Source organism: Lutzomyia longipalpis, chromosome 3 (genome assembly GCF_024334085.1).
Source record: "Lutzomyia longipalpis isolate SR_M1_2022 chromosome 3, ASM2433408v1".
NCBI classification, from domain to species: Eukaryota; Metazoa; Arthropoda; class Insecta; order Diptera; family Psychodidae; genus Lutzomyia; species Lutzomyia longipalpis.
The window spans coordinates 17,592,252-17,605,391 of record NC_074709.1 but is presented as its reverse complement, the minus strand read 5'-3'; the positions used below and the strand labels follow the sequence as shown (position 1 = coordinate 17,605,391).

General features: G+C 36.5%; 2 protein-coding genes across 5 annotated transcripts in view; one reads left to right on the top strand and one right to left on the bottom strand.

Moving 5' to 3' along the window:
* The window catches only part of LOC129792370 (uncharacterized), a 64,111-nt gene that overhangs the window by 15,399 nt on the left and 35,572 nt on the right, over positions 1-13,140 (top strand). The window lies entirely within an intron of this gene.
* LOC129792435 (fringe glycosyltransferase) overlaps positions 1-13,140 on the bottom strand; it is a 114,064-nt gene that overhangs the window by 81,672 nt on the left and 19,252 nt on the right. The window lies entirely within an intron of this gene.

The window sequence follows — 13,140 nt, the reverse complement described above, 5'->3', positions numbered from 1 at the left end:
CAGTGTGTTTCGAACTCTTGATTTAATTCACCCATCTGTGCCCCCCTCATAGTTTCCTTATGGAACAAATTAAATTAATGTGAATAGCAATTCATCTCTGTCCACTTGGTGTGGGGATGAAAACGTATTTTGCAAGAGAAACGTCATGTTAGGGGAAAAGATGATGCAACTTCCAAACTCAATTATCTCAACCCCTCTCCTTCATTACATCCCGGCATGCTTCCGGGTAGTCCGTATACATCGTACTGGACCTTGTGAATAAAGGAGGCTCCTGCCGTGGAGTTCTATGGGAAAATGTCCAACGCAAGAATTAATTATATTTACTATATCACCCCCATCCTCCTAGGAAAATGTTTTTCTTCTTGGAAAATGCACCCTGGACTCCTCATAGTGTTGTACTGTACACCATGAGCATCGCAATTCCTTCCTTTTTTAGGCATGAATGCGTCCAACTGCTGGGACTTGTATCCCTTAAACTTTTCAACTGATTTATAAACTTTTAACTGTGGACAAGACTGTGGATGTGTTATTCATAAAAAAAAATAATAAAATTGATAAAATAAAATTCCACAAATTCGAATATTGTGTGAATTTTTACGATTTTTCCAGCGCGTTGCAATTTGTTTTCTTAAGACAGAAGACTATTCTCTATGTGCTTTAGTATATGTTTTAATCTCAAAGTTAACACAAAGAGTGCTGCTGAGTAAACATTGTTCTTCTCGCCATATTATATTACGTGACTTTGCAGACAATGGAGGCGCCTGGTTGTGCAAAAAAAAGCTGCAAACACTATTTTTCGCTTCAAGAATTCTTTCTCAAATTAATCTCAAGAAATTCTCTCTATTTTTCCTCCATTTACAACGTCATATCATCGAGAGGAAAAATTAAATTGCAAACGAGACTAAATTCCAACTTAATTTTCATCATATTGCACTGCAAAGTTTCACACGGAAAAATTCAAATTTACTTCAAATAACGAGTCATTCGAAATGAAATTAAGGAGAAATTTCGCTGGAAATATCATGGAAAATTTAACAAAAGTTTAACAGCTTTTAATTCAGTTTATTTTAGCTGTATGTTACAGAAGATACTCTGCGTGTGTGGTTGAGAAATTAGGTTAGGAAAATTAAATTTTCATTTGTAGATTAGAAGACTAGGAAATATGGTATGAAATATTGCAAAACTTTGCTGAATCATTTAACATAATAATGTGAGCCACCAGGCGTCTCCACTAAACCTCTTAATATAAGTTAAAAATCAATAAATCTTTAAAGTGAAACTGTGCAATAGTCACCAGGCGTCTCCATTGCATTGTAATTATATGAGAATAAAATAAATTAAACAAGCTTAAGCTTAATGACCTGCAGACCATGACTTGTTTCAATTATTTTTCCAGTCCAGTGAATTTTTATTCCTTTTAAATAGTATCACTGTTTAAACAAAAGTCTCCTTTTCTTCACCCTGTGTCTACACAATTTTTCTTCAGAGACATTTTTTTATTCGCATGAATGGAAAAAAGAGTGTCAAAGAAAATTCCTTATGTGAAAAAAAAATTGAATTACATTCGTATCTCTTAGTGCTAATATATACGATGCGATGTTGCTGCTGTGGAAATAATTCAAAGGCAATGAGAGATTTTCCTCGAGCCACCAAGGATATTTCCAATCATCCGGAAATGGTAATTTTTCTCCAAGAAATGGAAATTTTCTTAACCAGTTTATCCCATCTTCCCGCATTGCAAGTATTTCTTTGACACTCGAGTAATTCCTTCTCTTCTTCAGTAGATGATTTATGATTGCACAAGGAAGTTGTTCCGCACCACATACTTCACAGAAGCATCTCGTGGGTGATATTTAGAGATATTTATATATACGATAAATTTTCCGACAAACTCACATGCACATTGAGGACTTTTTCATGGTTTCACATAATTTTTTTCACACACGGTTCATCGCGTGGGGAAGGCATTCGAGAGCTTTCGGTTGAGCCCATTCTGTGGTAAAGAATATTAATCTCTATGGTTTAGTTAGTGCTGATGACAGCCAAAATCCAGCTCTCTCTGTGATTCTGGGATGTGTGCAAATATTAGTCAGAGAATTTGATAAGTAATATTACATGGAAAATGGGTGCTTGCCAAAAACACATCCAATATTTAGCTATATATAGCACTATTTAGTTGCTGATATGTATTCGGTGTTTTTTTGCGCACAACACCCAAAATAAATGGTTGCATAACAGGATAAAGAGAAATTTATGGCATTTTCTTCAGCTTACAGTATCGTGGTGTGGAAATTTATAAAGTAAATTCGTGAGAAAATATAGATTTTATGCAACAGCTCAGTAAATAATAATAATAATAATATAAATTTATTCATCTCAATGCTACATAGTGTATTTGAGAGACTCTGGGAATCTCTAGCCTAATTGGCTGTTTGGACCCCTTCCCCTTTTCACATATTTTTCAAAATCACTTAGCCTACATATTTCGACGTCATCAGAGTCTTCACAGTATCAAAGAAATCACTCAACAGCAACAGTTTGACATTACACATTTCCACTGGACATATCAGATCACTAACATTGTTAACAATTAGAGGAGCGAGGTAATTCATTGATCTCTTGAAGAGTTCCGTGTTCGGCTTAGGGACAGTGTGACGCACCCCTCTCCTTGTCATGTGCTCAGAAAAAAGTAGAAGCAGTGGCCGGAATGTGCCGGAGGGAAGCACAAGTGAGCTTTTCTTCAGCTTCTCATTGTTTTCTCTATGATTTATTATTGTTATTTTAGCTGTGTTTCTTTCAGACACAGCTTTTGTGTACCGAGCAAAATCGAAAGTCGTCAGATCGGGCTCAAACTTGGGATGAGCACGAATTAGGGTCCCCACATTCCAAAAAACGTATGCGCCAAAAATAAGTTTTTTTCCGGCCGGCCGTCCGGCCGTCCGTCCGGCCCTCCGGATTATAAACTTAAATTGCAAGAGAACGGTGATAGATAGAGACTTGCGGTAAACGGCAAAGTTTAAATATCGACCTGAAGAAATCCGATTATGAAGTCAAATCCACCCCCCCACCCCTCCGTCCGCCATTTTGGATAACCTCAAAATTTTGTTTTCGCTATATCTCAGTCCCTATTATAGATAGAGGTCTGAAATTTTGATATGTTGTAGGGGCCATCAAGAGCTTTCCAACGATACCTCATTTTCGAAAATCGGTCAAGCCGTTTAGTCAATATGGCCGCCACAATTTTTCATCGAAAATCGACCATAACTCGAAAACGGCTTGACCGATTTTGATCAACCCGGGGTCAAATGAAAGATCTCAACAAACCCTACAACTCTCTAGAACATCCGAAGTTTCAAAAGTGACCGCTAGGGGGCCAAAAATCAAAAACAAAATTTTCGATTAGTTTTCGATGAATATCTCGAAAACGACGACATAAATTTTTTTCATTTTTTCATATGTTGTAGCTGACCATATTATCTAGCTTCATGCCAAAAATGAAGAAAATCTATGGATCCGTTCTCGAGATATAGCCTTCCAAAGTTAGCATGTCATATCTCGGGTTCTACAAGTCCGATCTTGATCAACTCAAGTGCAAATGAAAGGTTTCGAGAAACCCTACAAATGTCTAGAACATTGCAACTTCGAAAAATGACCGCAAGAGGCGCTAAAATCGAAAACAAAGTTTTCGAAAATTTCGAACTCGAATTTTTCGAAAATGGCGACATAAATTTTTTTCAATTTTCGATATGTTATAGCTGACTTCGAGACCTTTAAAACAAAAAAAAATTTATGAAAATCTATGGATCCGTTCTCGAGATATAGCCTTCTAAAGATTTCTTAGGGTATGACTTTTCAACTTTTCCCGACTTTGCGCGTATTTAAATTAATTCGCGTTCTAGTTTGCTCTCACAAAATTGGTACACTGAAAGAAACACAGCTCCCGTAAGCTTGGTCAGCTTACCAGTACATTTTTTATTGGGTAGTATCTATCTACTTATTTAAATTCAATTTAATCAAAGTTTTTTTTTTAATGATTTATACAAGAATTTAAGGAAGAATTATCAATGTGAACGATATTAATATCTTTTAACATTTCTATCACATTTTCAATTGAAAAATCAATTTGAATGAAAAGCTCCACCCATCTCCTTCTTAACGACTTCCTCATTATTTTTCCGAGCGCATATTAAGTAGAATTTCCAACATGACATTTAACAATGTTCAAAAAAGTACGCTGAAGAAATTGAAGACAAATGATCTCTTCGACTTTTCTGCATATAAAATGCACGTGTCAGGAAAAAAAGTTTTGTGCTGTGAAAGCACGTCACATAGATAGAATCAAACCTTGTCGTGTGAGTTAACGACATTCCACCGTGATGTCTACGGGATAAAATTGGTAAAAAGTACAATGATAGAATTTCATTTGCATTCTTTCCTCGCATTTTGTAACTTTTACAGCAATGTTGCAGTGTGGGTGGAAAAACATGTTTTCATGCTTTTTTTTGTTCCCTGCGACGGTGGTCGGAAAAATGCACGTCGAGACAAATTCACGGGATTCCATCGTATCATGTCGCCATGCCACCATGTGCCGTTTTATATCCCTCATCCATGCATTATTTAACATGACAAAATTCAATAGAATACTATGTGAGGAACGAGCAAGAGATATTTGTGCTTGTGGCCAATTTATTGCAGAGACTTCGTTGTTTAATATATAGGTCAACTTCTTTCGGGAGGCAAGTATAAGGGTTTTCCTCCCCTAAAAATTCCATGTGACTCGCTTCTCCTCGCATAAAATTCAAGCCCACAGATAAGAAATATGGCATAGTGATGGGGACAAACATCCATGGAATTCCTAACAACATAAAATATTTATGGTGATGCCAGGAATACCATTGATGGGCGAAGAGGGTGAAAAAAATTTTCCTCGTATTTTTTTTTACCAACTGCACTCCATGGATCAACATATTTGACTTCCTGTGACATTTTATGATTTCATATATTATTTTTTATTGAAGATTTCCATCTTCAAGTACTTTCACATAGTCCTTTCGATTTTCACGCGCATTCCCCCCTCAGTAATATGCTTTCTCGGGAGAGTGCGGGAAATGAGGCCAAAAGGAGACACGAAAGAGGGCAAAAGCATTTGGAATTTATCACTGGATAATCGCTAAAGTGTTGAATACGGCGATGAATCCCATAAAGTACACACAGGGGTGAAGAATATGTATGTATCTGAAGATTGAAAGACACTGAGAGAATATTTGAGAGACTGAGAAAGCATTTCCAGGAATGATTTTCACAAGAGGGAGTCGACAAAATTTAAGGAATTCCCTCCGTTTCTGTTATGCCTCATTCCGCATAAAGGAGGATGAAAAATTTTTATCTCTGCATGAAGATGGGAGTACTTGAGATACGCAAAATCGATATTTCACCACCACCCACCACACACACAATTGGAGCATATCATTGAAATTCAGACACCCCGTGCCTTTTATACTCTGGAATTTCACGAAGAAATTCATCTTATACACACACGCGAATGTGAAATTCGTTGGCAATTGAAGACTCTTGGGTGACACTACAAGTTTCATTTGAGCATACAAAACGCACATGGAGAGGATCCTCCTCATGGTGCCTGCCTCCTTATCACGGGTATATACCCACCTCAAGTCGAGACATTAGAGAAATCACTGGCAGATGAGGCGCAGTGTGAGAAAATGGATGGAAAGTTGAATATTGCTAAAGGAGATAAGGAATTTCCAAATTACACACCATGATTGTCGAGTCATTTCTCTTTGGGAAAACACCACCAGCGTGCCTTGTTCTTTTGCCCCTATTAATCTGGCACCCGTGTCGACCCCCATTCTTTTTCTCCGCTTGCCACCCCGAAACTGAATAAATAAAGTGTTTGAGCGTCTGGGGAGGAAGGAAAAAAGGGAGATTTGCGGAAAAGTGGCAAAATTTACAGAGTCACTCTGCAATAAAAGGGAAAGATCCTTTAAATATGCACGATGGCAGCTACACCCAGAAAAATTATATTTTACACTCTGAATGCCATTCTATTCTTTTGCAAATATGTCACTAAAAATTTAAAATAACCGCAATGCTGGGATTCACAATGAAAGATTAACCAAATTGTCCCAAAGATTTTCCTTTTGATTTTCTTTTATAAAAAATCTTTGTACATATATTTAAAAGCAAGGAAAGTAGTTGAAAAAAATTCAAATGAAAATCCTAAATGAATCAAACCCAGGCTCACGATTTAATAAACAATTTATTAATCAAGTCCCCTCAAAGATTTTCTTTAATTTTAAATAAAAAGTCAATCATAACGCGTCCAGTTATAAGAGTTGGTGTCCCACAACGTGTAGAAATTTGTTTATGCGTTGAAATACTATTTGTGAGCAATATTAGTAGGCAAAGTTGATTTTTTTTGTGAAATTCAGCAATTTGATGCATTGAAATGGTCATATCTCTAGTTATATAACACTTACAGAAATTTCGTGACTAGTTTTGGAAAGGTCTTGAAATAAGCTATTATTTGATATATATCTCAATGATTTACAAGGTCACCTCTAGAACACAAAATGGAGGATTTTTGTTTCACAAAAAGAGTTTTTCGTATTTTTCGTCCTGAAGGAATGGTTCTAGAGGTTTTTGATGTTCTAGAAAGTTGTAGATAATTGCAAAACCTTTAATTTGATACTAAGTTGAGTCAAATCAGACAAGCGGTTCAAAAGATATGGCTCTTAGAACTTTTCAAATTCAAGAATTTTTCAAATGGCCATATCTTCTAAACGGCGACATAGATTTTCTTCATTTTCGGACTGGTGATAGATATTGAGTCAGGTCATAACATATCAAAATTTAAAGGAAATCTATAACAGATGTTCGGAGATATTGCCCCTTAAAGTTAGGCAATTTTTGTTTTTGATTTTAGCGCCTCTTGCGGGCATTTTTGGAACTTGGAATGTTCTAGACAGTTGTAGGGCTTCTCAATACCTTTCATTTGATACCAAGATGGTCAAAATCGGTCAAGCCGTTCTCAAGTTATATTGAAAAAACACTTTTTGCTTTAGGCCGCCATATTTGCTAAACCGCTTGACCGATTTTCAAGTATGAATTATCGATGAAAACGTCTCACTGAGCTCTATAACATACTAAAATTTCAGACCTCTAGCTATAAGGGAAGTGGTTGACGGTATTTCAAAATGGCGGACGGCGGCCATCTTGGATTTTGAAAATGCGAAAAAATGAAATTTTACACCCACATTTCTATAGTAAACTTCAAACCCGAAGTCTCTATCTATTACCGTTCTCGAGCTATAAGGCAAAGTTTGGCGCACCGGCCGGCAGGCCGGCAGGCCGGCCGGATCAAAAATTTTCCACCACCATTTTCGTACTGTGGGATGTCTAAAACGTGCTCATACCAAGTTTGAGCCCGATCTGAGATGGTCGGTTTTTCCGACGATTACAATACTTGGTGTTGGCCACGAAGTGGAACACCAACTAATAAGCTCTACTTCCGCAACAACCCCAATTCTTCAGTGTGCATGACCGGAAAATGAGTTTTTGAGAGAATACTCAATTAAATTTGGCAAACTTGGAAGTGAGGGGAAAAAAAATCTTTTGTATTATTCAAATGTCTTATCCAAGATAACTTCCATGTATTTTAATTCGTCATTTCCCTCATTCATCCCCTCACAATCCCTCCCCCACCACACATTTGCAAGTGAGGAGCGACTTTTAATTAATTTCGCACCAGATAAGATGTACACAGTCTAGTCAATTAAATGTGACTCTTTGGCACTCTAGCGACACAAAATGGCAAAAGAAGTCGTCATTTTTTATCTTTGCAAATTAACTGCCGCCACGCAGAAGCATCTGCTGCAGTGTCTTGATGGAGAAAATTAATTTTAGAGACGAGCAAGAGGCTATAAAGGAGAGAAATATGTTGCCAGTCAATTGATATTGATTGCTTGAATGAATTTTTTTTTAAAAGAAAATTCTTCTCAAACATTTCCACTCCATTAAAAAAGTTCGAAGGGATGAGAAAGTGGAAAATCTCTCGTCGTCTTAGTATGGTCGATTCGAGGCTTCATCAATCTCAGCTAAATTTGCGTGCTTAAGAAGCTCAGCCCAGGCAAGATAAGAAAAGCTAAAGCCGGCAGTTTGATTGAATTCACCACCCCCTCCGTAGAAAAAAAAATGCCATCAGTGAGGTAATTTCAACGCAATTTCTATCACTAAATTTTATTTAGCGGAATCTTCGGGGCGTTCAGGAATGCTCAATTTCGTCGCGCTTCAAGTCAATTTCCACCTGATCCCTTGTGGAGGGAATTAAATATTTTCCCCCGCGCTGTGAATTTCCTTCTTGTTCGTGTGGTTCAAAAATATCGCTTACAAACCCATTGAAGGGGGAGCACATTTACACGCATTCCATCGTGGCACGTCCCTTCAGACACAGAGATTTAATGAGAAGGATTATGACCATCATCCTGAGGTGCGGGAACCCAACAAACCCTCTGGCATGAAAATGAGGCAAGAGACGTATTTTTCATCCATCCTCCCCCGTCCCCCATGTAATACATTCCCTCCGTGGATCCTTTATTAATTCATATCTCTTCCTCTTTTGCAACTCTTTTCCTCTTTTGAAAAGCATGATATTAATTTAATTCACGTGTACACCCGAATTGAGGAGAAAAGCTGTCGCCGTCAGTCACGATAAATTATGAATTTATCAGCCCCATGAAAACTTTTCAATCCCTCATCCGAAAAAAATGGAATAATTAATTCCACATTTTACTTTAATCCCCCTTTTAGGACTTAAAATTTTATCTTTTGACACATATTTTCGCAAGGGAAAAAAATTGGAATTAGTCCAAATTTTTTAAAATAAAAGTTTGTCCCTAAAAAAAAAGCTGTCAAAAATTATTATGCATAAAATGAAAAAAATATGAGCATATCTGGACAATCTTGTGTTGAAAATTGTGACGTGATTCCATTTTCTATGCAATAATTTTCATTTGCGTGATTTTTTTTTATTTCATTTCGACTCCATTATGTGCATGAAAAATTTCCATTGCTCTAAATTGTACAAAAGGTATTTTTCTTTTATTTATTTCTATACATTTGTGAGTACGAATGTTGCACTCTTGCGCTCGAGTACATATAGAGGGACTTTTTGATATCCCCAAACGATGCATCTTGACAAATTCTTCCTGGTGCCGGAAGTGTGTTTCATCGGGGAAAAGTGTCCATATGGTACAAAATAAATTTCCACGGATTTTTCACGTGAATGAACCACGAAAGCGTAAATAATATGTCAATATTTATTGGGCAAGCGGGAATTCCGTGTGTATGTATGCCATCCCACTTGAATAACAACACAGCATCGATCAATTGGCAATTAATTGAAAATTCCTCGAAGCCGATCTAGCTGTTACATCTCTTAACTAAACTGCACAACATTATTGATAAATTTATCCTGCTTTTGGGCGGTAATTTCTCTTTGATACTCCATCGCATAAACACGTATATGTGTGCGATGATTCATCAAAGCACATCGAATATGACAAATTGCATACGAGAGAAGGATATATGCGATATATGCTATTCCAATTCCCAATTGAAATGCATTGCAAAAGCTCTCTTGTATATTTTGGGGAAATAAATTGCAAAATTTGAAAATTGAGGTGCGAATCGAAAATGAAGGAACTCTTGATAGTGAATATAAAATTTTTTTATTAACCCCTTTTAGTGTGCTTTTAAAATTCTCCCTTGTAGTATGATGTTAACTAAATTTTTGATGGTGCAAAATGCAAAATTGCTTTTTATTCTCTGTCTGTCGTCACTAAAATGTTCGAACAATATATCCACTTGATATGCAGATGAACGCAGTGAATTCGTTGGAATTTTAACACAAATTAAATAATGGTTAAAAATTGAATTTTCAATTCAACTGGATTCCACAGTAGAATATCCGGATCAAGGGGATGGATTACATATGAGAAGGGTTGCCCAAAAAAAAGGGAAATTGTAATACCTTTGAAAGTTTATACCAAATATTGGATGATTTTAATTTTTAAAAGTTATTCAATTTCAAGCCTTTTTAACCCAATAATGCTATTAAATTTAAATAAAAAAAAACAATTTTGAGTATTTTATAAAATCTAAAATTAATAAAATTTAAACTAAACCCTTAAGCACCGCAGAAATCCAGTTCTAACAGCCTCGTAATAATCATGCACGAATAAACTACCTATATGTACGTACATGGTGGGGAAAAAAGCTTAATCCTGTCTAACCATAAGTTCATAAATCAAGTGTAAATCTTCCTCTATTGAGTACGAAATTTGAATTTTAAATTTCCATTCAGACCAAAACCATGTGATTATGCCTTTGTTAACGATGTAACATGCGGGGGATTCTTGAAATTGGCTTCAACGTGGGATTCTCAACCAATCGATTGAAAATATTATATGGCAAAAGGGGGCGGATTTTCAGTGTAGGTGAACTTCCCCCCGCCCTCGCAAGTGTACATCATGTAGGATGCTAAGTATTTGATATGCATTGTTTATTAAAATACTTTTGCAAAATATGCCAAAGCTAATGTCATCGATTTTCCCGTGGGATTTGCATACTTATGTAATGCAAGGCCCCCACAGAGTACGAGATGATAGAACCCTATTTCCATGAAAATTTTTTGCTGCTTGTACACTGTGTTGGTGGATGGAAAAGAGAGGAAAAGTCGGTATGAGAGAGATATTGAATGATGGCTTATAAGCTTCATGGAGTCCGTGATTAAAATTCCAGTTGAGGCATAGGCTAATGTCCCCGGGGCGGGAAAAATACGTGTAGGTGGGGAGAAAAGTAGCAGAAAATGTTTCTCCCGTACTTATTTCATTGAGAAAAGCAAAGAGAAAAAAAATGAAGAAAATGGGCAAAGTAGAAAAAAAAAGTGTATTGAAGTAACTCTATTAAGCTGTACCATGGGGGAAGTTCACCACACCCCCCGGGAGTACCTTCTTGTCTGCGTGTGAATTGCCTTTTTCACTGTCTCTCGGAAAACTTTTTCCCACTCACCCCTCTCCCACGCATCAAGTGCCTTCAATATCATGTGGCGAAAAAAAGCTCAGCATGGAAAACTTTATTCAAATGCTCACGTGCTCATGACTCATTTTCTTTATTCTTCTCTACCACTTCACTAAACTCCTACTACAAAGCACTATACCGTCGTACACTCTCGCCCCCTCCCCTACCTTCTGGAGCACTCCGTCTACCAACGAAATGTGTCGTTGAGGTTCTCATTCATTCAATTGATTGAGTCTTGATGACGATGGAAGAATGCCACCACCACCCATAGAGCCACAAATTACAATTAAAGTGAGGGAGGTATATCCCCAACAAAACAGTCAGTGTAGCAAATATCAAAAGGTAAAACGGGGACGAGGGGGGGCGGTGGTTGATTGTTTCGAAAAGCGGAAAAATTGCGTGTTCACTTCCAATAGTCACGGGGAGAATCCATCGAATTATCACGGGTGGCGGGGGAGGTGCGAAAAAGAAACCTAAATCACTGCATTTTGATTGCTATCGTGCCCCCCTTTTGCATGCAATAAATTCAGGGGTTAGGCACATGGTGGAGTCAGAGCAATTTGCTTTCTCAAGCATGAATATTTAAATTTTCAGAGAGAGAGAGAGAGAGTGGTAATAGAATACCTTCTGCAAAAGATTCACTATACGGAAGAAAATATAAGTGCGTATATAGAGCAGCATATAGGGACAATTCTAAGGACAATATTTTAGGTTTAAAGTGTGTGCTTAAACTGATAAGAAAATTGCTGGTGGAACAATTGCGTGGAAAATATTGAATTTCAAATTTATTTAAATTAACAAGAGAGAAGATTGGAATCTTCTGCAAGAAAATTCCACGAAGTGTCAATTACACCAATATCTAGTTAATCGTACCGGATAAAATATTCCAAAGGGTGGATTTTACTAAATATTTAAGAAAGAAAAATTGCAAAGGGGGATGATAATAATTAGAATAGAACAATTATAGGAAATATTCTTTTCTAGAATATTTCGTTTTTCTTCACAGTGAAAAATGAGCTTTTCTGAACTTTTTTTTTTGAGAATGTATTTCTTGAAAATTCTCTTTATATTTTTTTTAGTTGCATTCAGATTTAATAAAACAACATTACGTAAATAAAGTTATTTTTTTGTAAATAATTTTAATTGAAAATCCAACCAGAATGGATAGAATATGCAAACCATCTTTACCACAAAATTAATAAGATTCTCAATTGAATACCACAACAGTGATTGTCGATTAAATATCCGTAAATGAAAGGCAATAGGATACTCTGAGACTCTTTAAAAAACTTAAGATTTCACATTATTTTCCATTACATATTAAACACCTACAACAAAGAAGAACGATGTAAAAGAAAGGTTGAAGGAAAATTTTAAAAGTTTCCTAAGAATTTTAACTCCCATATTTCCTTGTGCTACGGCGGAAAATATGATTTATGACGTGTTTCTTTTTTTTCCCCAGTTGAATGGTAAAAAAAAGGGAAATTTCTCAAAATTCTACCCACCCCAAGAAAATCAATCGATTTTCCACCAAGATAATATGGAATTTTCATACAAATCACAATGAGAGACATGCCAAAGTGAGATTGGGTTGACAACTCAAGAGGGAAAATTGAATGAAATGCAAAAAGGAGTGGTGAAGGATAAATTTTGTGCAGGAGTGGTGATTTCTTCTCCATCAATTGACAACATGACAAAAGAACGTGGGAAAATATGAATTCTCCAATCATGTTTTTGAATAAAAGTTTTCATCGGGGAGGCACACAAAATAAGAAAATTCTAACCCACATAAAATATGCTCGAAATTTTCAACGATGCCTCAAATAGAACGGTGTATAGATCGAAGAAAATCAGAAGTTTTGAGGGTGTTGACCAAACGAAGAACAACAACAAGGAGTCACAGAGAAAAGCTTCAAAGTCCTATTGCAAGAAGTCACGATTTCGTGCAAATAAAATGAAATGCTTTTGTTGTATACCTCTGCACGTACAATTTCGTGCTATAAATGCCTCGAAATTAGCCACCCAAAAAAACTCACCCCAAAA